Source organism: Podarcis liolepis (genome assembly GCF_965112155.1).
Source record: "Podarcis liolepis genome assembly, chromosome: 13".
Taxonomy (NCBI): domain Eukaryota; kingdom Metazoa; phylum Chordata; class Lepidosauria; order Squamata; family Lacertidae; genus Podarcis; species Podarcis liolepis.
The window spans coordinates 12,911,818-12,936,019 of NC_139573.1; the positions used below are offsets into that span (position 1 = coordinate 12,911,818).

Below are 24,202 nucleotides of genomic sequence, written 5' to 3' on the forward strand. Positions count from 1 at the left end.
GTGGGGCTGACAGTTGACGCTGTTCCTTTTCTGTGGGAAATTCCCCTTCATAACTCACTGCCCACCCACCCGACCTTGCTCCAGGCAAGTCCGAAACTCTAGTGCCACCTAGTGACCAATTTCACACAAGAGGGGTTTTGAATTTGTTTTCCCTTCACGTGCCAACACAGCTGCCTTAACTTTTCGTACGGTGCAATTTTGCATGCTGCGGGGGAAGTGGATAGAGCAATGCTTTCCAGCCTCTCATGAAACTAGAACTCGAGAATATTCAGCAAAGCAAGATGTTAGAAATTCAAGGCAAGACAAAATGAAGTACCTCTCCACACAGTGGTTAGTTCTACTATAGAATTTGCTTGGCAAGGAATAGCATTGGGCATCAACCTGGGTGATTAGAAGAGGGCTAGACAAGTTAATGGAAGGCAAGGCTGGGTGATATATCAATACAGTAATACCTTGAAAGTCAAACGGAATCTATTCCGAAAGTCCATTTGACTTTCAAAATGTTCAGAAACCAAAGCATGGCTTCTGATTGGCTGCAGGAAGCTCCTGCAGCCAATCGGAAGCTGTGGAAGCCACGCCAGACATTTGGCTTCCGAAAATTGTTTGAAAACCAGAACACTCACTTCTGGTTTCTGATTGTTTGGGAGTCAAAACGTATGAGTTCCAAGGCGTTCAGCAACCAAGGTACGGCTGTATTCCTCCCCAAACCAGTTTGAAATCCATATTGCCGTATTGGTTTATAGTTTTTCCGCCTGGCAATGTATAGTGAATCACGATGTCTGTGAGGGTGCGTGCGCTATGCAAAAATCACAGTGTGGGGAAAACCGCGAAGCCAGCCAATGCCTCTCTATAGCACCATCCTTATTTCAGACACTGTGATATATCAGTATATCGTGATACTTAGCTGGTGATATATCACCATGTTGAAAGCCAGATATCACCCAGCCCTAATGGGCACTGTTGGAGGCAGGGTGCCTCTGAACGCCCATTGCAGAGAATCGCAAGAGCTGGTGTGCTCAGGTCCTGCATTGAGCTGCCCACAGGAATCTGGTCTGCCACTGTGAGAACAGAACGCAGGACTAGATGGGCCGTGGGCCTAATTCAGCAGGCCTCTCTTCTTTGGTTCTTATAATAGCCAGGCAATAGAGGAGACAGAGTGCTCAGTTCCAAGTCTGAGGGCTGCCCTTCTATGGTTTCACCCCTAAACCAATAGAAGTTGACAGTCAGGGCCTGGAAGGAGAGGCATAATTTGAGGTTGTGGTTTGTTCTAGAGATCCTGCTCATTTGGGGCATTGCAGAGAGCTTAGACCAAGCATTTGTTCAGATCTGTTTACAGGGAGGTTAGGTTCAGGAACGCGGGTGGCGCTGTGGTCTAAACCACTGAGCCTCTTGGGCTTGCCGATCGGAAGGCCGGAGGTTTGAATCCCCGTGACGGGGTGAGCTCCTGTTGCTCGGTCCCTGCTCCTGCCAACCTAGCAGTTCGAAAGCACGTCAAAGTGCAACAAGATAAATAGGTACCGCTCTGGCGGGAAGGTAAATGGTGTTTCCATGCACTGCTCTGGTTCGCCAGAAGCGCGGCTTAGTCATGCTGGCCACATGACACAGAAAAACTGTCTGCGAACAAACATCGGCTCCCTTGGCCAGTAAAGCAAGATGAGCGCCACAACCCCAGAGTCGTTCGCGACTGGACTTAACTGTCAGAGGTCCGTTACCTTTACCTTTTAGGTTCAGGAACCTATTATTCCACATTTCCTAATGCATTTTCCCCTTATGTTCCTCACTCCCCAAAGTCCAGATTTTGTGTGGGAGGTTGTTGTTCAAGAATGCCAAATCAACTTCTGTTCAGTGTTTAGCCACTTGCCCCTTGTCTAGAGAGCACGGGTTCGGGCAGTTTCCCACTTTCTAAGCTGGGGTCTGGACGGTTTGGCCCTTTCCTCACAGCTTTCCCTGGGAAAACCCACTTTTTTCAGTGATAAATTGGTGCAAAACATCCATCCAGAGAAAATCTACTTGGCATTTGCTCTGGTTCAGAAGTAAAGACTGGATTTCCCTGGAGGAAAGTGGAGGGATAAGGAGAAATCTGGATGGCCCTGGAAAATAGTGACAGTTTGTAGTTGCTCAGACCCAGTGATCTGTCCATGGTTCTGAAATTCTCCTGTCCAACTAGACTTCTCCATGCCCTGGACCTCTATGCTAGTATCTCCTCTGTCTGTCTGTCTGTCTGTTTGTGTGTCTGTCTGTCTGTCTATCTGTCTGTTTCTTCCTCTCTTATGTCCTCTAGGATACTGAACTATCTGCCTCTTGATCATGGACCCCAGACTGCTGGCTGTTCCTACATCCTGAGTCATGTTGTAACTTTCAACCTTCAGGGAGCCGAGGTGCATATGCACATGAAGCTGAGCATGGTTACATCCAGGTCTTAAAAGACTGAAATATAAATTGACCTCTCTGCCCTTTGCAGCAGGAAGCAATAAACCAGGAAGTCTTCTGTAAACTATGGTTTACCATTTTCTCCTTAACTAGGAGATCATGGTTTAACAGTTTCAGAATGAAGCCAACTTCGACCCACGTCGAATACAAAGACTTAACAAGCAAAAGCTATCGAAAGCAAAAATCAGGAGGCCAAGCTTCGTTTAATATTCTGTATTAGTTTCCTCGCCTATTTCAATCACATGAGGATGAAAATAGCCACACACAAAACACAAGCAAGCCCTTAATTTTATCATTTCACTGATTAAAATTGACCCACATGGGTTAATCAACTAAAGCTTTCATTGAATGAAACTGATTTAGGTAGAGAGGGGGAATGTGGACCCCGCAGATGATGCTGAACTACAACTCCCATCGTTGCTGACCATTGGCCATGTCACCAAGGGCTGATGGGAGCTGGAGTCCAACAGTCGGAGGGCAGCTCATTGGCTACCCCTGGATTAAAGCTTTATTCAGGGTCCCAGCAACAAATTTTGGAGTCTACGCATGGTTTAGCAGTTTGTTCAAGAAAACAATGCTATTTAATCTTTCATTTCACTGGGTACAGAGACATGAGATGTCAGCACAGCTGACGGAGATCTTCTAAAGTACAGCCATCAGTGCAGCACGTTACGGAGAGGGTAGAGGGATCTTTCTCTCTTCTATCCACGGAATGAAGCCCTCTTTTCCCTACGGCTCTCTTGGCTTGGTCAAATATCACATCTTCGTTCTGGAGGGGGTTTCCTGGATCCGCTTCATTAAAAGATAAGGAAAAGCACAAGATCATTTCGTAAGAACTTCAAACAGAGTGTTGTGCCAGCAGGACTCTTTTTAAGGCAAGGGCGAACAGTTCTGGTCACCTCGACTCAAAAAGGGTATTCTAGCGCTGGAAAGGGTTTAGAAAAGGGTGAGCAAAAAGACTGAGAGGATGACACAGTTCCCTAATGAGGAAAGGTTACAGCATTTGCAGCTTTTCAATTTAGAGAAAAGGCAAGTAAGAGGAGACATGATAGGTAAAGGCAAAGGACCCCTGACCGTTAGGTCCAGTCATGACCGGCTCTGGGGTTGTGGCGCTCATCTTGCTTTATTGGCCAAGGGAGCCGGCGTACAGCTTCCGCGTCATGTGGCCAGCATGACTAAGCCGCTTCTGGCGAACCAGAGCAGCACACGGAAACACCGTTTATCTTTCCGCCGGAGCGGTACCTATTTATCTACTTGCACTTTGATGTGCTTTCGAACTGCTAGGTTGGCAGGAGCAGGGACCGAGCAACGGGAGCTTACCCCGTCGCGGGGATTCGAACCACCGACCTTCTGATCGGCAAGTCCTAGGCTCTGTGGTTTAACCCACAGCGCCACCCGCGTCCCATAGGAGACATGATAGAGGTGCATAAAATTCTGCATGTTGTAGAAAAAGAGGATAGATTGTTTTCTCCCTTTCACATAACAGTGGAACTTGAGTTCCTTGGAGAATACAGAAATGTAATGAAATAAATGAAATAGAAATCACATTTTCCTAGCTAAATTATTAAACATTAATAATAATAAGTTTATTACTTGTACCTTGCCCATCTGACTAGGTTGCCCCAGCCACTCTGGGTGGCTTCCAATGTATATAAAAACATAATAAAACACACAGGGCTGCTGCCTTCAGATGTCTTCTAAAGGTTCTATAGTTACGCATCTCCTTGACATCTGATGGGATGGCGTTCCACAGGGTGGGTGCCACTACCAGAAAGGCCCTCTGCCTGATTCCCTGTTCAACCTGCTCTTTAAGAGAGGAAGCACGGTTTTGGGGTTACCTGAGAGATCTCTAGAGTAGATGGCCAGAAGACGCTTCTGGATATGGACTCCACCACAAGCAGCGATGCCAGCTCTCACGAATTGTCTCCCACACAGTATCACAGGCGAGTCTTCCGCTATGGAAGAGACGACCATTGCAAGGCATAGGGAGAGCAACCCAACTGCAGTAACCTTCTTCATAGTTCAGATAGATAGTGGTGCTCAAATAAGAGTGTGGCAAGAAAGTGTGCATCTAACCCACAATATGGGGTTGCACTTTCTCCCCAGCTATTATATATACAGGACATCCACTCACTCCATTAGATATGCACCATGGTCACCACACTTCAAAGGTCACCATGTATTACATCAGCTTTTCCTTGTAATATCTTAAGTGCTGGGGGATTTTCCCCCCCATGCTGGTTTTTCCACAATCATTAAAGTGTATTTGTTCAGCCTTTACGATGATGGAATCACAACAGATTTGTGAATTTACAGGGTGCAAACCTAGGCGGTGGCGTTAATGTATATTTGCTGCTGATAAATGGATTTTTTATTGTGTGTGGCGTGTGTCTCACATCGCAAATGACAACTCCTCCATTGTGTGTGAAGTGAGCGTGTTGGTGTTGTTGGAAGAAGCCACCCACCTCGGCCCAGTATACCTGAAGGAGCATCTCCACCCCCATTGTTCTGCCCAGAAACTGAGGTCCAGCGCCAAGGGCTGCGAGAAGCAAAGCTACAGGGAACCAGGCAGAGGGCCTTCTCGGTAGTGGTGCCCGCCCTGTGGAACGCCCTCCCATCAGATGTCAAAGAGATAAACAACTATGGAACCTGACATTCAGAAGACATTTGAAGACCAAGTTTGCTCTTGGTATAAGCTTTCGTGTGCATATCTGAAGAAGTATAAGCTTCCGTTGGTATCTGAAGAAGTATGCATGCACACGAAAGCTTATACCAAGAACAAACTTAGATGGTCTCTAAGGTGCTACTGGATATTTTTATTATTTTCATATATATATTTCAAGTTGGTGGATTATGCCAAAATGGCTACAATGACCAGAACAATCAGAAATCAGGCAGACCAAAATTTTAATAAGGAATGGGGACAATTTATAACTTATCCTAAAGACCATTGTAAACAGTTCAAATTGTTAGTAGAGTTGGAATATCACTTGTAGTTTAATGGTGAATTTTAGATACAATGGAGAGGTAAAAGATTTGGATTATTATAAAAGATGCAGAAGGAAATGATTAACAATAGGACCCACAAAGGGGAGGAGGGAAGTCCAGGAGATTCCTTGGAATCTTGTTTTTATGTTGTATGTTGGATATGTGACCGTAAAATTTTAATCTGATAAACCAAATAAATATCTATTTATTTTTTTAAAAAGGAAATGAAGCAGCATGTCTGGCCCAAAACATCTGCAGGCACAAACAGTACTCACCCTGCTACCATCATGAGCACAAATCATCAAGAATGCACAATAAAAATAATGTCTGGATGGGCCCTGAATCGTGCTACTATTAACACAGGGAGGCTTGTCCACAAGCCATACTTTCCTCCCTGCTGTTGATAGACCCAAAATCAAAAAGTGACGAGAGAATAGTTTGCTGCCTCATCTACGATCTTGCGGCTAATACTCTCCAATTAATGGCGTTTGACCAGAGTAAATTTAAGGAACCGCAGAAAGACGGGGAGGGAAGTCAACGTATTATATGTAAGGATTGTTTTATTCCGTTTGAAATGTTTATTTGTTATAAATGAAAATTATAAATAAAAAATTTAAAAAAAGACAAGGAAATTATAAATAATTTTTTTAAAAAAAGACAAGGAAACGGGAGCAATGTAGGAAATATGGAATGGCAGCCTAGGGGTGGGTAATCTGTGGCCCTCCAGATATTGTTTGGACTCCTGTTCCTGTCAACCCCAGCCAGCATAGCCAGTGATCAGGGGTGATGGGATTTGTAGTCCAGTAATACCTGGAGGGTCAAAAGTTAACCACTTGTGGGACAGGCAGTACACAGAAGGACGTTTCCTCTGCCTCTTCTTCCCCAACTCCAGTGGGTCTAGAATTGAGGGTGCTTTCAGTCTCTTCTTCCTGTGAGCCAAGTAGGAAGTTCAGCCATTTGCTGGAAGAGGAAAAGAGGAAGTTTCATTATTTGCTTATAGCAAAGGATGCCTCTGTTTATGACAAAGACATCTCACCGCCGGTTTTTTCGTTCCCTGAAACTTCCCCATCCAAGACGGGCCGTGCTCATGGCGTTCAACGTGTTTATCATGAGCGAGTGGATGCAAAGGGGGAAACGTCAGTGTTACGAGTAATGAAAAGGGCTTGTGGAGGGAGAAATGCAGAAGGCTTTTCATAAAACCGCAATAGAAGATGCAAAAGCCGTTTCATGAGCCCAGCGGCATAGCGTGGGTTGTCAGCACCCGGGGCAAGGCAAGTAATTTGCGCCCCCTAACCCGGGGCAAGGCAAGTAATTTGTGCCCCCTAACCCCTAACCTGCTGCCGTTGCCAGCTTCTTCTTGCTGCTCCCTGGTCTGGTCTGGTGTGGTTCTCTCCCGCGCTCAGCGCTGCGCTGGGCGGCCGCTGCACTGTCCCTCCCCCAGATAGTCCCTCGCTCTTTCTCCACACCACACGCCTGGCACCCCCCCTCCACAGTGGGCGGCGACCCAGCGGCTTGGATCGGATTCGTACAGCCAGCACTGCAGTGAGAGAGAGTGGGTGAGCCAGGTAGGGGCAGAGAGCTGCGAGTGCGAGCGCCCCCCCAGATGTTGCGCCCGGTGTGGCCGGCCCCCCCTGCACCCCCCACGCTATGCCACTGCATGAGCCTGGTGGACATCTTAGTCATAACAGATTTGTGAACGGAGGAAAGGAAATGTGTGCTATAAATGGGCCCATAATTTTGTTAGTTGTTTGCACAGGTGGTGCAGAAGGGAGGTTTTCTGGTGAAGAGGTGTTATGTGTTGTACAATACCTCCATAAGAAACTTCCTTATACTGTGTCTGGCCAATCTAGGCCAGTATTGCTTGCCCAGGGAGACAGCGGCTGTTGAAGGTTTCAGCCAAAAGCTTCTCCCAGCCATGTCTGGAGTTGCTGGGACTTGAACCTGGGACTTCCTGCATGTAGTGAGAATATTTTATTGCAAGGACAAGCAAGAAATATTGGGTGGGTGCCATTGGAAAGTTTTTGAGCAATGCCCGGCATTAAAGATGAAGACGTGATTCAGTTCTAAAGTGTGGGGCTATATTCTTCACTCCCTGTGTTGTTGTTTCGATTAAAGATTTTTAAGTTACCAAAACACATACATGATACATCGTCTCTGTTTTCAGATCATGAAATCCTTCCTACAGATCAATTATATTTGATGTGAGACATTAATGTTGTAATGATTGTAGGGAGTATATATAAACACACACAAAAACATTTTTATTTTTAATTCTCTATACGGAGCTGCCTTCAGATATCTTCGAAAGATTGCATAGTTGCTGATCTCCTTAGCTCAGGGGTCTCATAACTCCATACCCTCCAACATTTCACCGATGATATCCTAAGGAAAAGGGGGACATTCTGGGATCAAATCAGAAACTGGGATGACTTCTATAAATCTGGGACTGTTCCTGCAAAATAAGGACATTTGGAGGGCCCGTGTGGCCTCTCTAGTATTGTTGGGGAGACGGGTGGAATGGATCACATGAAGAAAATACTAATTTCATTTAAATAAATAAAAAAGCTCCAGTACCAATTAATACTAGCATGAACGATCAGAATGGAAAGCCTTCTGAAATAATTTGTAAGAGGTGTGGTATAATCAAGTTTGGTTTTCAGTTATTATGGGGGAAAATTACACAAGATTAAGTTGGGGACAAGTTAAGGAATACACACACACACACACACACACACATATATATACACAAAATAATAATAATCTGACATTAAAAATAAATAAAAAATATGTAAATTATACTCACATTGGGTTGCATCCAATGCTGTACCTATTCAGAGCAGACCCATGAAGTTAATGGGCATGACTGACTTAGGTACATTAACTTTAATGGGTTCATTCTGAGTACAACTTAGTTGGATGTAGCTCATGGTTCCCGCAGGATAGGCTAATACTTGGTATGTTTAATACCAGTGCCATTTTTCTAGGAAGACTTGAGAATGGCAATGGTGCCCACCTGAGAGGTGTCGGAACTGAGTTCCGGTGAGTTCTGGTTGGAAAAAAAGCTGTCCCTTAAACTGTACAACTACAATGGCAGACCTACAATTTCAGACCTTTAAATTTCTGCCTTTTCACCGCCTGTTGATTGTGCTGTACAGCCTTTCTTTTCATATCAGATTCTTTTTTTAAAAAAAAATCCCCAAAATAAGAAATCCCCCCATCTGTTTCATCCCTCTTTTTTCTTCTATAAAGCAAGATCCAGAGAGCAATAATGTAAATAATATTGTGTCAGCTGCCCGGTATAAATCCACTACTAATGCACAATTATTGTATCAATGACATGTTGCAGAATGCAGCCACACACAAAGAAAACCCCACTAGTCTGGAGGGGCTCTTAATACAGGCAAGATTTCATCCTTGCTTGAATTTTAAAACAAACAAAGAACCATCACATCATCTTCCTAGATTACAATTTTGGTCCAAGCAACAAAACAGAGGTGTATAGCCTCTCCCAACAACCCCCAAATGTTCACTGGCTCTCTCACGCAGGAGGGGTTGCATTTTGCAACGGGAGACACACACCACATACAATGCAAAAATAAAAGTAAAATAATTATTGGCAACAAATATGCACTAACACCTCTGATGGCACCCTGTAAAGTCATAAATCTGCTGTGGTTCCATCATCTTAAGGGCCAGATAAATACACTTCAATGTCTGTTTGAGGAAAATAAAAATGGGGAAAGGTATTACAAAACAACAAACCTATGGTTACATGAAACATACTCAATAAACACACAAGACGTAACCGGCTATACTTTTAAATAAATAAGGTATACTTCATAGTATCAAATTGTAGATTTCAATGGAAGTGTCTGTTCATAGAGTCCAATAATTCACATGAAGGGTTGTTACAGTTCCACAGAATCCTTCCACAGAGTCTAAGACAAGGATTTCCGGAATATTAGCCTTGTTTTGCCATCCTAGGCTTCTCCGCAACCCTTCCCCTCTGCAGGGAGATGGGACCGATTCAGATGGTCCGCCCCCACCACTTAATGGATCCAAATGGTTTCCAGAGAGTGGTAGGGGATGTTTCATCCCATGTTGATGGCCTTTCAGCTGATTCCCTGGTGGCCCGCTGGAATGTGGAGTTAACCAGGGCTATTGACTGTTTGGCTCCGAAGCGCCCTCTCCGATTGCATGGATCCCGGACAGCCCCATGGTTTTCCACGGATCTGAGGGCAATGAAACAATCGTTGAGACGGCTAGAGCGCTGGTGGCGGATAACCCATTCTGAATATGGCCAGACACGGGTTAGAGCTCAATGTAGAGCCTACCATGTGGCGATAGCGATGGCAAAGAAGACCTTCTTCACTGCCTCTATTGCATCTGCGGAAAACAGCAGCAGGAGACTCTTTCAGGTGGTTCACAATTTAGTGGAACCACCTGCTCCATCAGGGCCTAATACGGGCCACATGATCTCCTGCAATGATTTTGCAAAGTTTTTTTGCAGATAAAGTCGCTCAGATTCAAGAAGAGGTAGACTCCACCGTGGGAGCAGGGCCGGGGCGGGAGAGTGCTAGAGTCCTGTCTAGTCAAGTTGTGTGGGATCAATTCCAATCTGTTAACTCTGAGGATGTGGACAGGCTGCTTGGACGAGTGAAACCAACCACTTGTCTCCTTGATCCTTGCCTATCCTGGCTTATAAAAGCTAGCCGGGAAGGACTGGACGATGGGCTTCGTGGGGTGGTGAATGCTTCCCTCCGTGAGGGAGCCTTCCCAGACCCGCTGAAAGAGGCGGTTATTAAACCGCTTCTGAAAAAACCAACTTTAGATGCGGCCACGATGGCCAACTATCGCCCAGTCTCAAATCTTCCATTCTTGGGCAAGGTGATTGAGCGAGTGGTTGCTGAACAACTCCAAGCACGCCTGGAAGAAGCGGACCATTTGGATCCCTTCCAGTCGGTATTCAGGCCTCACCATGGGACTGAAACTGCCTTGGTCGCGCTGGTTGATGATCTCCGGCGGGCTAGGGACAAAGGTGTGAGCTGTTTCCTAGTTCTGCTGGATCTCTCAGCGGCGTTTGATACCATCGACCATAACATCCTTCTGGACCGTTCTTGGGACCGTCTAGAGGGGCTGGGAGCTGGGGGCACTGTCATACAGTGGCTCCACTCCTTTCTCCTGGGCCGTGTTCAGAAAGTGGTGCGGGGGCATGACTGTGCAGACCCCTGGGCTCTCACTTGTGGGGTGCCTCAGGGCTCTGTCCTCTCCCCCATGCTTTTCAACATCTATATGCAGCCGCTGGGAGAGATCATCAGGGGGTTTGGGCTGGGTGTTCATCAGTAGCCAGTGTGGTGTAGTGGTTAAGAGCGGTAGTCTCATAATCTGGGGAACCGGGTTCGTGTCTCCGCTCCTCCACATGCAGCTGCTGGGTGACCTTGGGCCAGTCACACTTCTCTGAAGTCTCTCAGCCCCACTCACCTCACAGAGTGTTTGTTGTGGGGGAGGAAGGGAAAGGAGAATGTTAGCCGCTTTGAGACTCCTTTGGGTAGTGATAAAGCGGGATATCAAATCCAAACTCTTCTTCTTCGTCTTCAGTATGCGGATGATACCCAGCTCTACCTCTCTTTCAAATCAGAACCAGTGAAGGCGGTGAAGGTCCTGTGTGAGTGCCTGGAGGCGGTTGGAGGTTGGATGGCATCTAACAGATTGAGGTTGAATCCTGACAAGACAGAAGTACTGTTCTTAGGGGACAGGAGGCGGGCAGGTGTGGAGGATTCCCTGGTCCTGAATGGGGTAACTGTGCCCCTGAAGGACCAGGTGCGCAGCATGGGAGTCATTTTGGACTCGCAGCTGTCCATGGAGGCACAGGTCAAATCCGTGTCCAGGGCAGCTGTTTACCAGCTCCATCTGGTACGCAGGCTGAGACCCTATCTGCCTGTGGACTGCCTCGCCAGAGTGGTGCATGCTCTGGTTATCTCCCGCTTGGACTACTGCAATGCGCTCTACGTGGGGCTACCTTTGAAGGTGACCCGGAAACTACAACTAATCCAGAATGCGGCAGCTAGACTGGTGACTGGGAGCCGAGACCATATAACACCAGTCTTGAAAGACCTACATTGGCTCCCAGTATGTTTCCGAGCACAATTCAAAGTATTGGTGTTGACCTTTAAAGCCCTAAACGGCCTCGGTCCTGTATACCTGAAGGAGCGTCTCCACCCCCATCGTTCTACCCGGACATTGAGGTCCAGCTCCGAGGGCCTTCTGGCGGTTCCCTCACTGTGAGAAGCCAAGTTACAGGGAACCAGGCAGAGGGCCTTCTCGGTAGTGGCACCCTCCCTGTGGAATGCCCTCCCACCAGATGTCAAAGAGAACAACTACCAGACTTTTAGAAGACACCTGAAGGCAGCCCTGTTCAGGGAAGCTTTTAATGTTTGATGTATTAGAGTATTTTAATAGGTTTTTTTTTGGAAGCCGCCCAGAGTGGCTGGGGAAGCCCAGCCAGATGGGCGGGGTACAAATAAATTATTATTATTATTATTATTATTATTATTATTATTATTATTATTATAGCTGTCACCAATTTTTGTGGTGTGTTTTGTGGGCAGCTATCTCCCGTACCTCCTAATTTGGAACTATTATAGATTTATTGGTTTTGATTTGTTTTATTTTGATCTTGTCGTGAGCTGCCTGGAGAGGGGCAGGGAGACCTGTTTTATACAAATGTCACTGATGCCTCCGAATAAAAGTTGCTGGAAACTGCTCTGGCACGTGGGTCCTGCTTGCAGATGTCCCACAGGATGCTAAAATGGGCCATTGGCCTGATCCTGCCTTTGCACCTTAGCATGAGCTGAAATTCCTCATGCTGGCTGCCTGCCTTTGTTCTTGGGAATGAAGCCACGTGGATAAGCAGTGTGCAACCTACAGTTATTTAGCACAATCTTTCCTAAACCTTGGGTCTCCAGCAGTTTATGGACTATAAGTCCCATCATTCCCAACTGCTGGACTTGCTAGCTAGGGATGATGGGAGTTGTAGTCCAAAAATGGCTAGAGGCCCAAGGTTAGGAAACACTGGTTTAACAGGCCTGTGTTGCTTTGTTTATTGCATTGTGCTTAAATCCCTTTCTCTTCCTCCCCATTTTCATCCTCACAAAAAAGTTATGGAGGCAAGTCTGGTTGAGAGTGTGTGACAGGCCCAGGCAACCCAGTGAGTTTCATGGTTGTATTTCATGTGAATCCTGGTTTCCCAGGTCCAACACCCTAACCGCTAACACCAGGCCTGCTCTCCTGTTAGCAAGCCTATCGAAATCTTCCCACATTCAGCACTGGAAATCCTAAATAAATAATACGCAAGAAATTTAACACCAGCGACTTATTATTGAAATGAACTCAAAATGAAATGTTAATTTTAAGTTTATTTCAATAATCATTCATTGATATTAAAGGCCCACTGAAAAGCTTTCTATTCCATCTGGCTTACACAGGCTCTCAAGATGGCATATTTCTACGGCTATTAGCTGATTTCTTATTCTTATTTAAATAATATTTATTTATATATACATACATACATACATACCCCACCCATCTGGCTGGGCTTCCCAGCTGGGTGGCTCCCAGCAGAATAATAATAATAGTAAATAACAACAACAACAACAACAATAATAATAATAATATGTCAAACACTAAAAACTTCCACAAACAGAGCTGCCTTCAGATGTCTTCTAAAAGTCAGATAATTGTTTATTTCCTTGACATCTTATGGGAGAGCGATTCACAGGGCAGACGCCACAACCGAGAAGGCCCTCTGCCCAATTTTTATACGGTTTTTAATGCTATTCCTTTATGTATAATAGTTGCAAACTGCTCTGAAGTTTTTATAGATAACAGTAACGAAATATTTTCTATAAATAACAAGAAAAATACTTATTTCATTTAAGAACTGCATCCCACAAAGCACCCCAATTGTTCAATTACTAACAGTGAAGAAACATACTGGTATATAACACACACACACTTAACAATTTCACATGCAAAACAGGTGCAGACCGGAATAAAAATCTATACATATAAGGCTGAAAATATAACAGAGAAGGTGTCTATCTTCTCTATTATTATTATTATTATTAATTATTTCTCTACTTATATTTACTTATTAAATCATTTCAAGAGGTGGGGAAATATTTGTGTGTGTCTTGTACATCCAGTGCTGACACACGCTATTTATTTATTTAAGAAATGCTATGAAACGCTTAATTTTCAAAAAAAATCTCCACATCACGGATGTGAAACAGAGACATGAATTATCCAATAGAATACATGTAAAATCAACATAATTTCCAAGCAATTACACATGACTGAACTGTGTGCCCATATAGACTTGTTGATATTGATATATCAAGTGGAGGCCACTTAAAATATATAATAAAGTACCTGCCCAAGGTTAAACGGCAGGACGTCCCAAAAGATGGGCTTCCACGCAAGATCGACTTCCCAAGGAGCAACATGACGTGGCACTTGCAAAAGGACATGTTCAGCTGACCAAAAAGCTTCAATGTGCACATAAGGAACACGGTGATCCCTTAAGGAATCTGGGGCCAATGATAAAGACTTGGAATTTGGCCCAGTGTGTGTGTGTGTGTGTGTGTGTGTGTGTGTGTGTGTGTGTGTATACACACCAAACCCAAGGCCTATCTGACTTGGGCCCAACATTGGGCCCAACATTTATCAACACAGGGGACACAGTCCTTCCCAGGCAACTTCCCAGGGGCCTGGTGCCAGCAGTGGGTGTGGTCAGAGGGGGAGGAACTACAAACGTGAACTTTTCCTTTGTTTCTGCTCACAGTCACACACCCCTCTCTTCCATCCAGGCAACCAAGCAGCCTTATCTGAGTTCAAGGACTCGTTCACTCCTGGCAACAACAGTCAAGGAGGGTTTGAAGCAGAACAAACAGGGAAGGGGGGCTGTGTCCTGAAGGCTGGATAGAGAAGCCCTGGGGAAATGAAGTTCGCCTGAGGTTCCTTCTCTTCTTCAAAGTCCTGCAAGGCTCTTCTTTTGTCTGCACTGGGACAGACAAAACAAGACTACAGTGGTACCTCGGGTTACAGACGCTTCAGGTTACAGACTTCGCTAACCCAGAAATAGTACCTCAGGTTAAGAACTTTGCTTTAGGATGAGAACAGAAATCACGCGGCGGCAGCAGGAGGACCCATTATCTAAAGTGGTACCTCAGGTTAAGAACAGTTTCAGGTTAAGAACGGACCTCCAGAACGAATTAAGTTCTTAACCCAGGATTTTTGGGGAATGGGCAGGCCTTTGTTAGAGGGGGCAGGCCTTGGGGGGGGGGACAAGAACCTCAGTTTGCTATGTATTTTTATTTACTTTTATTGATTGGGGGCGACAGCTTCCCCTCCCTACCCCCTTGGCTACACCCTTGGTCATAGGTGACTATGAAATGCGGTGCTCATCTTGCTTTCAGGCCGAGAGAGACACTGTTTGTCCACAGACAGCCTTCCGCGCCAGCATGACTAAACCATGTCTGGCACAACGGGACACTGTGACAAGTGCCCGATTACACGGAAATGCCGTTTACCTTCCCGCCGCAGCGGTACCTATTTATCTACTTGCACTGGCGTGCTTTCGAACTGCTAGGTTGGCAGAACCTGGGACAGAGTGACGGGAGCTCACCCCGTCGCGCAGATTCGAACCACGGATGTTCCGATTGGCAAGCCCAAGTGGCTCAGTGGTTTAGACCACAGCGCCACCCGCGTCCCTACAAGGCTACTATTCTGGGATTTGTCACCAGGGAACGAAACATAAGGAGAGCCTGCTGGATCAGGCCAGTGGCCCATCTGGTCTCCAGCATCCTGTTCTCACAGAGGCCAAACAGAGGTCCGTGCGTAACCCACAAGCAGGACCCCAGGGCAAGAGCACTCTTCACCACTGTGGCTTCCAGCAACTGGTATTCAGAAGAATCGTCGCCTCCGACTGTGGAGGCAAAGCTCATAAGCCATTGATAACCTTTTCCTCCCTGAATTTCCCCCCCCCCCCAGTGCTTTGCACATGCACAGAAGCTCCCTCACTTCCTCTTACTCCAGGGCCACTGGAAACAGGCCCCAAAGCTGAGGTTTGGGGAAAGACTTGAATCAAATTCGGGCAGCTGCAAACACAGCCAATCTTCTGAGGAGCGAAAATCCCACCCCCCTTTTTGCCATCACCCCAGATTTCTGGGCCCTCTACTTTCCGCCCCAGCGTTCTTACCAGCGACAGCTGAGGTCTCTTCGGGATCCCCTCTCTTCTGCGCACTGACAATGCAGCAAACCGAACCAGATGTGGGGCTGACAGTTGACGCTGTTCCTTTTCTGTGGGAAATTCCCCTTCATAACTCACTGCCCATCCACCCGACCTTGCTCCAGGCAAGTCCGAAACTCTAGTGCCACCTAGTGACCAATCTCACGCAAGAGGGGTTTTGAATTTGTTTTCCCTTCACATGCCAACACAGCTGCCTTAACTTTTCGTACGGTGCAATTTTGCATGCTGCGGGGGAAGTGGATAGAGCAATGCTTTCCAGCCTCTCATGAAACTAGAACTCGAGAATATTCAGCAAAGCAAGATGTTAGAAATTCAAGGCAAGACAAAATGAAGTACCTCTCCACACAGTGGTTAGTTCTACTATAGAATTTGCTTGGCAAGGAATAGCATTGGGCATCAACCTGGGTGATTAGAAGAGGGCTAGACAAGTTAATGGAAGGCAAGGCTGAGTGATATATCAATACAGTTGTACCTTGAAAGTCAAACGGAATGCATTCCAAAAGTCCATTTGACTTTCAAAATGTTCAGAAACCAAAGCATGGCTTCTGATTGGCTGCCGGAAGCTCCGGCAGCCAATCGGAAGCTGTGGAAGCCGCACCGGACATTTGGCTTCTGAAAATCATTTGAAAACCAGAACACTTGAAAGGGACACGGGCGGCGCTGTGGGTTAAACCACAGAGCCTAGGACTTGCTGATCAGAAGGTCAGCGGTTCGAATCCCCGCGACGGGGTGAGCTCCCGTTGCTTGGTCCCTGCTCCTGCCAACCTAGCAGTTCAAAGCATGTCAAAGTGCAAGTACCGTATTTTTCGCTCTATAGGGCACACTTTTCCCCCTCCAAAAATTAAGGGGAAATATGTGTGCGTCCTATGGTGCGAATGCAGGCTCCTTGGCTTCAGCAATAGCAACGCGAAGCCTCCAAAGCGCAGAGGGAGCGCTCCCTCCACGCTCTGGAGGCTACGTGTTGTTTTAGCTGAAGCCTGGAGAGCGAGAGGTGTTGGTGCGCACTGACCCCTCTTGCTCTCCAGGCTTCAGGGATAGCCATCTGAAGCCTTTGGAGTGCAGCAGGAACTTGCGCTGTGCTCCGAAGGCTTCAGGTTCCTTTTGCTGAAGCCGGGAAAGAAATACTCTCCTGGCTTCAGCAGAGAGGGAGAGCTGCGCAGCGTCCCTTCTGCGAAGCGGGAGGAGAAATGGAAGGGTCTCCATTTCTCTTGCCGCTTCGCTGAAGGGGCGCTGAGCAGAGAGGGGGAGAATTTTTTCTTCTTGTTCTCCCCCTCTAAAACAAGGTGCGTCCTATGGTCGGGTGCTTCCTATAGAGTGAAAAATACGGTAGATAAATAGGTACCGCTCCGGCGGGAAGGTAAACGGCGTTTCCGTGCGCTGCTCTGGTTCGCCAGAAGTGGCTTAGTCATGCTGGCCACATGACCCGGAAGCTGTACGCCTGCTCCCTTGGCCAGTAAAGCGAGATGAGCACCGCAACCCCAGAGTCGTTCGTGACTGGACCTAATGGTCAGGGGTCCCTTTACCTTTTTAGAAAGAAAGAAAGAAAGAAAGAAAGAAAGAAAGAAAGAAAGAAAGAAAGAAAGAAAGAAAGAAAGAAAAGAAAACCAGAACACTCACTTCTGGTTTCTGATTGTTTGGGAGCCAAAACGTATGAGTTCCAAGGCTTTCAGCAACCAAGGTACGGCTGTATTCCTCCCCAAACCATTTTGAAATCCACATTGTCATATTGGTTTCATAGTTTTTCCTGGCAATGTATCATGAATCACGATGTCTGTGAGGGTGCGTGCACTATGCAAAAATCACAGTGTGGGGAAAACCGCGAAGCCAGCCAATGCCTCTCTATAGCACCATCCTTATTTCAGACACTGTGATATATCAGTATATCGTGATGCTTAGCTGGTGATATATCACCATGTTGAAAGCCAGATATCACCCAGCCCTAATGGGCACTGTTGGAGACAGGATGCCTCTGAACGCCCATTGCAGAGAATCGCAAGAGCTGGTGTGCTCAGGTCCTGCATTGAGCTGCCCACAGGAATCTGGTCTGCCACTGTGAGAACAGAACGCAGGACTAGATGGGCCGTGGGCCTAAAATTCAGCAGGCCTCTCTTCTCCGGTTCTTATAATAGCCAGGCAATAGAGGAGACAGAGTGCTCAGTTCCAAGTCTGAGGGCTGCCCTTCTATGGTTTCACCCCTAAACCAATAGAAGTTGACAGTGAGGGCCTGGAAGGAGAGGCATAATTTGAGGTTGGGGTTTGTTCTAGAGATCCTGCTCATTTTGGGCATTTGTTTGCAGAGAGCTTAGACCAAGCATTTGTTCAGATCTGTTTACAGGGAGGGTAGGTTCAGGAATGTGGGTGGCGCTGTGGTCTAAACCACTGAGCCTCTTGGGCTTGCAGATCGGAAGGTTGGCGGTTTGAATCCCTGTGATGGGGTGAGCTCCCGTTGCTCGGTCCCAGCTCCTGCCAACCTAGCAGTTCGAAACCTAGCAGCACGTCAAAGTGTAAGTAGATAAATAGGTACCACTCCAGCGGGAAGGTAAACGGCGTTTCCGTGCACTGCTCTGGTTTCACCAGAAGCGGCTTAGTCATGCTGGCCACATGACCTGGAAAAACTGCCTGTGGACAAACGTCGGCTCCCTTGGCCAGTAAAGCGAGATGAGCGCCACAACCCCAGAGTCATTCGTGACTGGACTTAACTGTCAGGGGTCCGTTACCTTTACCTTTTAGGTTCAGGAAGCTGTTATTCCACATTTCCTAGTGCATTTCCCCCTTACGTTCCTCACTCCCCAAACTCCAGCTTTTGTGCGGGAGGTTGTTCCTCAAGAATGCCAAATCAACTTCTGTTCAGTGTTTTGCCACTTGCCCCTTGTCTAGAGAGCACGGGTTCGGGCAATTTCCCACTTGTACCTCACTTTCTAAGCTGGGGTCTGGGCAGTTTTGCCCTTTCCTCACAGCTTTCCCTGGGAAAACACACTTTTTTCAGTGACAAATCGGTGCAAAACATCCATCCAGAGAAGATCTAGTTGGCATTTGCTCTGGTTCAGTAGTAAAGATTGGATTTCCCTGGAGGAAAGTGGAGGGATACGGACAAATCCGGATGGCCCTGGAAAATAGTGACAGTTTGTAGTTGCTCAGGCCCAGTGATCTGTCCATGGTCCTGAAAGTCTCCTGTCCAACTAGACTTCTCCATGCCCTGGACCTATGCTAGTATCTCCTCTTTCTGTCTGTCTATCTGTCTGTTTGTTTCTCTCTTATGTCCTCTAGGATACTGAACTATCTGCCTCTTGATCATGGACCCCAGACTGCTGGCTGGTCCTACATCCTGAGTCAAGTTGTAACTTTCAACCTTCAGGGAGCTGAGGTGCATATGCACATGAAGCTGAGCATGGTTACATCTGTTAGGATATTTCCGTTCCACCTTAAACAGGGAGCAGGCTGTTGTTTGAGTCACAGTCTGCGTATTTCCTGCTCACAGGAAGTTACTGTTTTGTATCTAGCTGTTGTTTTCTCTCTGTGCCTGAACACACAGACAGGCAGTCATGTTTTTTCTTTGTTCTGACCAACGCTGAATAAAGTTGTAAATATGCTCTCCTGAGTGCATCTATCGTTGTGCGAACTCTGCTGATAGAGCGTGCACCAATCCTTAGAATGTGGAAAGCTATTTCTGAGGCTTGTGTTGCTAATTGACTGATACTGCGTTTCTACGGGAGATCGATGGATCGTCCGGAGACAGCGTGGGGGCATGATGGCCTTTGTCTCCCTGGCAGTATCCCAACAACAGGTTTCGGGCCCAGATTCACGGCACTTACAGGAGAGTAAGACTGCGGAAGACTGCTGTGAGGTATGTGGGGGAAAGCGAAAGTAAGGCTTTTCTGTTGCCGCGGCAGAGTCAAAGAACTCCGGCCAGCTAATTAGCCTGGGAGCCAAGCCAGAGGCTTCAAGATTTATGAGTTGCCAAGATAAGGAGCCTTTGAAAGAAATAAGTCTCACGGCTCAAGTGAAGAGCTGGAATGGAGTTTTTCCAAGCCTCTGAAGGCACTCAGTGCCAAAAGTTAAATCGGCACAATTATGAGACTTGGGCAAGTTGCTGTGAGAGCTTGCTGCGACAGTTTGGATTGTGGCATACTGTGTGTGAAGCCCCTCCAGTTCTTCTGACAGATAGATGGAAGGCCCAAGATTCAAAGGCCATAGACTTAATAGTCTTGTCCGTCTCTCTGGAGGAAATAGCAACACTGGCTGGCAACACCACAGCACGTCAGATGTCGAATGCTTTGAAAGTAGCCCATCTGCCAGTCATCCCAGCCCAGAGTTTGACTGTGTTGGAGGTTCTGGCTGTTTCCCAGATCGAGAGTGATTGCAGGGATGCCGAGGGCACCGGTTGCAAGCTGCAGGGGGAGCTGACTGTGATGTCATCCCAGGCAGCATTCCAGCCTCCAGGGGGAGCCAAGGAGTCGGCAGCTGAGAGCTCTGTTTCTCATGAGAGCCAAGGTCATCCTCACAGATACCGGAAGGCCAGAAGTAAACAGAGACAGATGCCTGCAGATGGCCCGAAGCGGAAGGGGGGTGGAAAGCCCACGCCGGTGGAAAACAAGGTTTTGTTTGCTGGCACTGCTTCACCAAAAGCCAAAGGCAAGTTTGATGGCCAGGAGCAGGGTGGCAAGCAGCAGGAGACCAAGCCAGTGGAAGACAAGGTTTTGCTTGCTGGAAAAGCTGCTCCAAAGGCCAAAGCCAGATTTGTTGTAGATTCGGGAGCCACACGGCATTTGGCGAAAGATAAACATCTTTTTATCTCCTTCACGCCTCAAGATGGTGAGATCCACCAGGCTGATGGAAAGACGTTGTGAATTGCAGGAGTTGGGAATGTGAGACTGGCAAGTCTGCACACAACCATCAGAGATGTACTTTATGTTCCAGATTCTGCAGACAATTTGCTCAGTGTCTCACAGCTGACTGGGCATGGCTTTGAGATTTCCTTCAAGAAGAGCGTCTGTGTCATCAGGAAAGGCAAAGAGGACATTTTGCATGCAAAATTTATAGATGGTTTGTTCTGTATAACTTATGGTGACAATGGTGTTGCTGTGTCTAATGTTGATTCTTGTTGTGTTGCACAAACTAACAAAGTTCTTCATGCAGGATGCATTCACGAGGCGCACAGAAGATTTGGTCACATGTCTTGGCAGGCGCTGGCCAAGATGCCTGGATTAGTTCAGGGTTTGAACATCAAGCCCTGTAAGTTTCACATGAAATGTGTATCTTGTGCAGAGAACAAGGTGAAGGTTGCCCCAAAAGGCAAGGAGTCTAGCAGGCAGGCTTCCAAACCCTACCAGCTAGTCCACGCAGACCTGGTTGGTCCACTTGCGCCCTCTGTGGGTGGATCAAGGTACTTCATGGTTTTAATTGATTCTTTTTCCAGGTACATTCATGTGCTTATGCTGCAGCAGAAATCGGAAGCATTTCCTAGGTTCAAGGCATTCTGTGCATGGTTGGAGAATGTTCACAGTAAACACATTGGCTGTTTCTTTACTAATCGAGAGGCTGAATTCACTTCTCGGCAGTTTGAAGCTTTCCTGACCGAGAAGGGAATCCAGCATAGCCTCTCAAGTCCTGGATCTCCATGGGAGATTTGTGAGCAAGCAAAGCAAACATTGCTTCAAGGCATGAAAACCTTGTTGCATGATGCCAATCTCCCTGAGAAGTTTTGGGGGGAGTCTTTGAATTCGTTTGTTTATACCTTTAACAGGAGACTGTCATCACCTCTTGGTTGTACTCCCTATAAGATGTTTGGTAAGAAACCTTACGTCAAGCACATGAGAATCTTTGGTTCTGGCATGTGGGTACACACCCCACAGAGCAACAAGCTTGGGAAGCGTGGGGCGCATGGTTTGTTCATGGGGTACGAAAAAGGTTCATGCAGGATATGGATGACTGACTCTAAGTCCATTAAGTTCACAAAGAGTGTTGAGTACAATCCTAAATGGGGGGAAAATGTGGGAATTTTCCAGAGTTACCCAGAGGAAGATGAAGAAGATGTGAAAAAGGCAGCTGATGTTGAGGTAGAAGAGGAAGCTGAGGATGATGATGATGATCAGAATTCGGATTCCAGCTCAGTGGGCGGCGCTGCTGCTGGTGTCAGCAACAGTGATGACTCAGCAGACTACAAGAGCACAAAGGCCTCAGTCAGACCATCTGATGCGTCTGACAATGAACTGGAAGAACCACTGTTCACCATTGGTCACTTTTCTCCTAAGTAGGAGGAGATGAGTGAAGAAGACTTGCGTATAGTATGCAGATCTGAAAGGGCCACCAAAGGCAAACCTCCAAAGAGATTTGCTGATGAGTTTGCTAAGACGGCAACTGCTGTTCTTAGTAGCTCAGAGAAGGTGTGGGAACCTTCAAGCTTCAAAGAGGTTCAGGAGTTAACCTCTAAAGATGCTGAGCCTTGGCTTAATGCCATGAAGGCTGAAGTTGATTCCTTGAATAGGAACCAAACTTGGGAGCTGGTACCGGTAGTCCCAGGAATGAGACTGGTTGGCAGCAAATGGGTCTTCAAGGCCAAGACAGACCAGAATGGCAAGGTTGTCAGACACAAAGCCAGATTGGTTGCCAGAGGTTTTTCACAGGTACCAGGACAGGATTACCACAAGACCTACTCACCCACCGTCAAGTATGAGAGCATTCGGCTGATGCTCAAGATTGCTGCAGAGGAGAAACTACACGTTTCCCATCATAACATTAATACAGCTTTTTTGTACGGGGTTTTGGGGGAGGAGCTGTATATGCTTCCACCTGACGGGATGCAGATACAGAAGGGAATGGTCTGTAAACTTCGGAAATCCTTATATGGTCTCAAGCAGAGTGCCAGGTGTTGGAACACAAAACTCACTGAGACATTGCTTTCTCTAGGTTTTCACCAAGGCAAAGCTGATCCATGTGTGTTTGTCAAGGAGGAGGGGCAAAACAAACTGTATTGTTTATGTTTTGTTGATGATCTTCTGATGTTTTGGAAGAATCAGGCTTTGTACCAAAGCACCCTAGCTCAGCTGAAGGAGCATTTTGACATGAAGGATCTTGGTGAGGTATCCAACTATCTTTCTCTGCAGGTGGAGAGGGACCAAGCAGGTAATTTTCTGGTACACCAAACACAGAAAATTGCTGATGTATTAACCAGGTTGAATTTGGTTGATGCAAACCCAGCAGACACACCGATGGTGACAGGTTACCAGGTAGATAGTACTGCTGAAGCGTTTTCTGACACTACGCTGTACAGATGCATTCTAGGCAAGCTGAATTTCATTGCTAGATGCTCAAGACCTGGCATAGCTGTAAGCACTAACCTGCTTAGCAGACATGCCAACAATCCTACTGTTCAGGATTGGAAAGCTCTGAAGCGCATAGCCCGCTATTTGAAAGAGACTTTGCACTACAGGCTGAGGTTCACCAGTCAGAAGACTGGAGGTCTTGAAATCTTTGCAGATGCTAGTTTTGGAAGTGACACCACGGTTGGTACAAGCACTTCTGGAGTATGCTACATGTACAACCACTGTCTGTTTGACTGGCTGTGCAAGAAGCAGACGACAGTTAGCCTAAGTTCCTGTGAAGCAGAACTCAATGCTCCGTCATTTTCACTCATGGATTGTGAATGGTTTCAGGACATCAGAGTTTCTGTGAAATGTCCTATACAAGTGTATCAAGACAATAGATCCTGTTTGGCTTTGCTGAACTCAGAGAGTTGCAAGCAAAGAACCAAGTACTTGCAGATTAAGTTACATCGTGCAAGAGAGTGTATTCAGAAAGGACTCATTCAGGTGTCCTACATGCCAGGAAATGAAATTCCTGCTGATCTGTTGTCTAAGGTTGTTAACAGAGAACAACTTAAGGTTTATGTACAGAGGTTGAAATTGGGTTGAACCACAGGTACTACAGGTTGCACGGAAAGGGGAAGGATGTTAGGATATTTCCGTTCCACCTTAAACAGGGAGCAGGCTGTTGTTTGAGTCACAGGAAGTTACTGTTTTGTATCTAGCTGTTGTTTTCTCTCTGTGCCTGAACACACAGACAGGCAGTCATGTTTTTTCTTTGTTCTGACCAACGCTGAATAAAGTTGTAAATATGCTCTCCTGAGTGCATCTTTCGTTGTGCGAACTCTGCTGATAGAGCGTGCACCAGTCCTTGGAATGTGGAAAGCTATTTCTGAGGCTTGTGTCGCTAATTGACTGATACTGCGTTTCTACGGGAGATTGATGGATTGTCCGGAGACAGCGTGGGGGCATGATGGCCTTTGTCTCCCTGGCAGTATCCCAACAACATCCAGGTCCTAAAAGACTGAAATATAAACTGACATCTCTGCCCTTTGCAGCAGGAAGCGATAAACCAGGAAGCTGCCGTAAACTATGGTTTACCATTTTCTCCTTAACTAGGAGATCATGGTTTAACAGTTTCAGAATTAAGCCAAACTTCAACCCACGTTGAATA

The 24,202-nt window shown here is 46.6% G+C and overlaps 1 protein-coding gene across 1 annotated transcript in view; it reads right to left on the bottom strand.

Annotated features, from left to right (window-relative positions):
* Window positions 1–15,742, bottom strand: part of KHNYN (KH and NYN domain containing) — a 42,195-nt gene extending 26,453 nt beyond the window's left edge. Inside the window, exon 1 of the mRNA XM_083471035.1 lies at window positions 15,677–15,742. The gene's annotated coding sequence lies outside the window, so the exon portion shown is untranslated. The remainder of the gene's footprint in view (window positions 1–15,676) is intronic.
* Window positions 15,743–24,202: the final 8,460 nt, after the last annotated feature.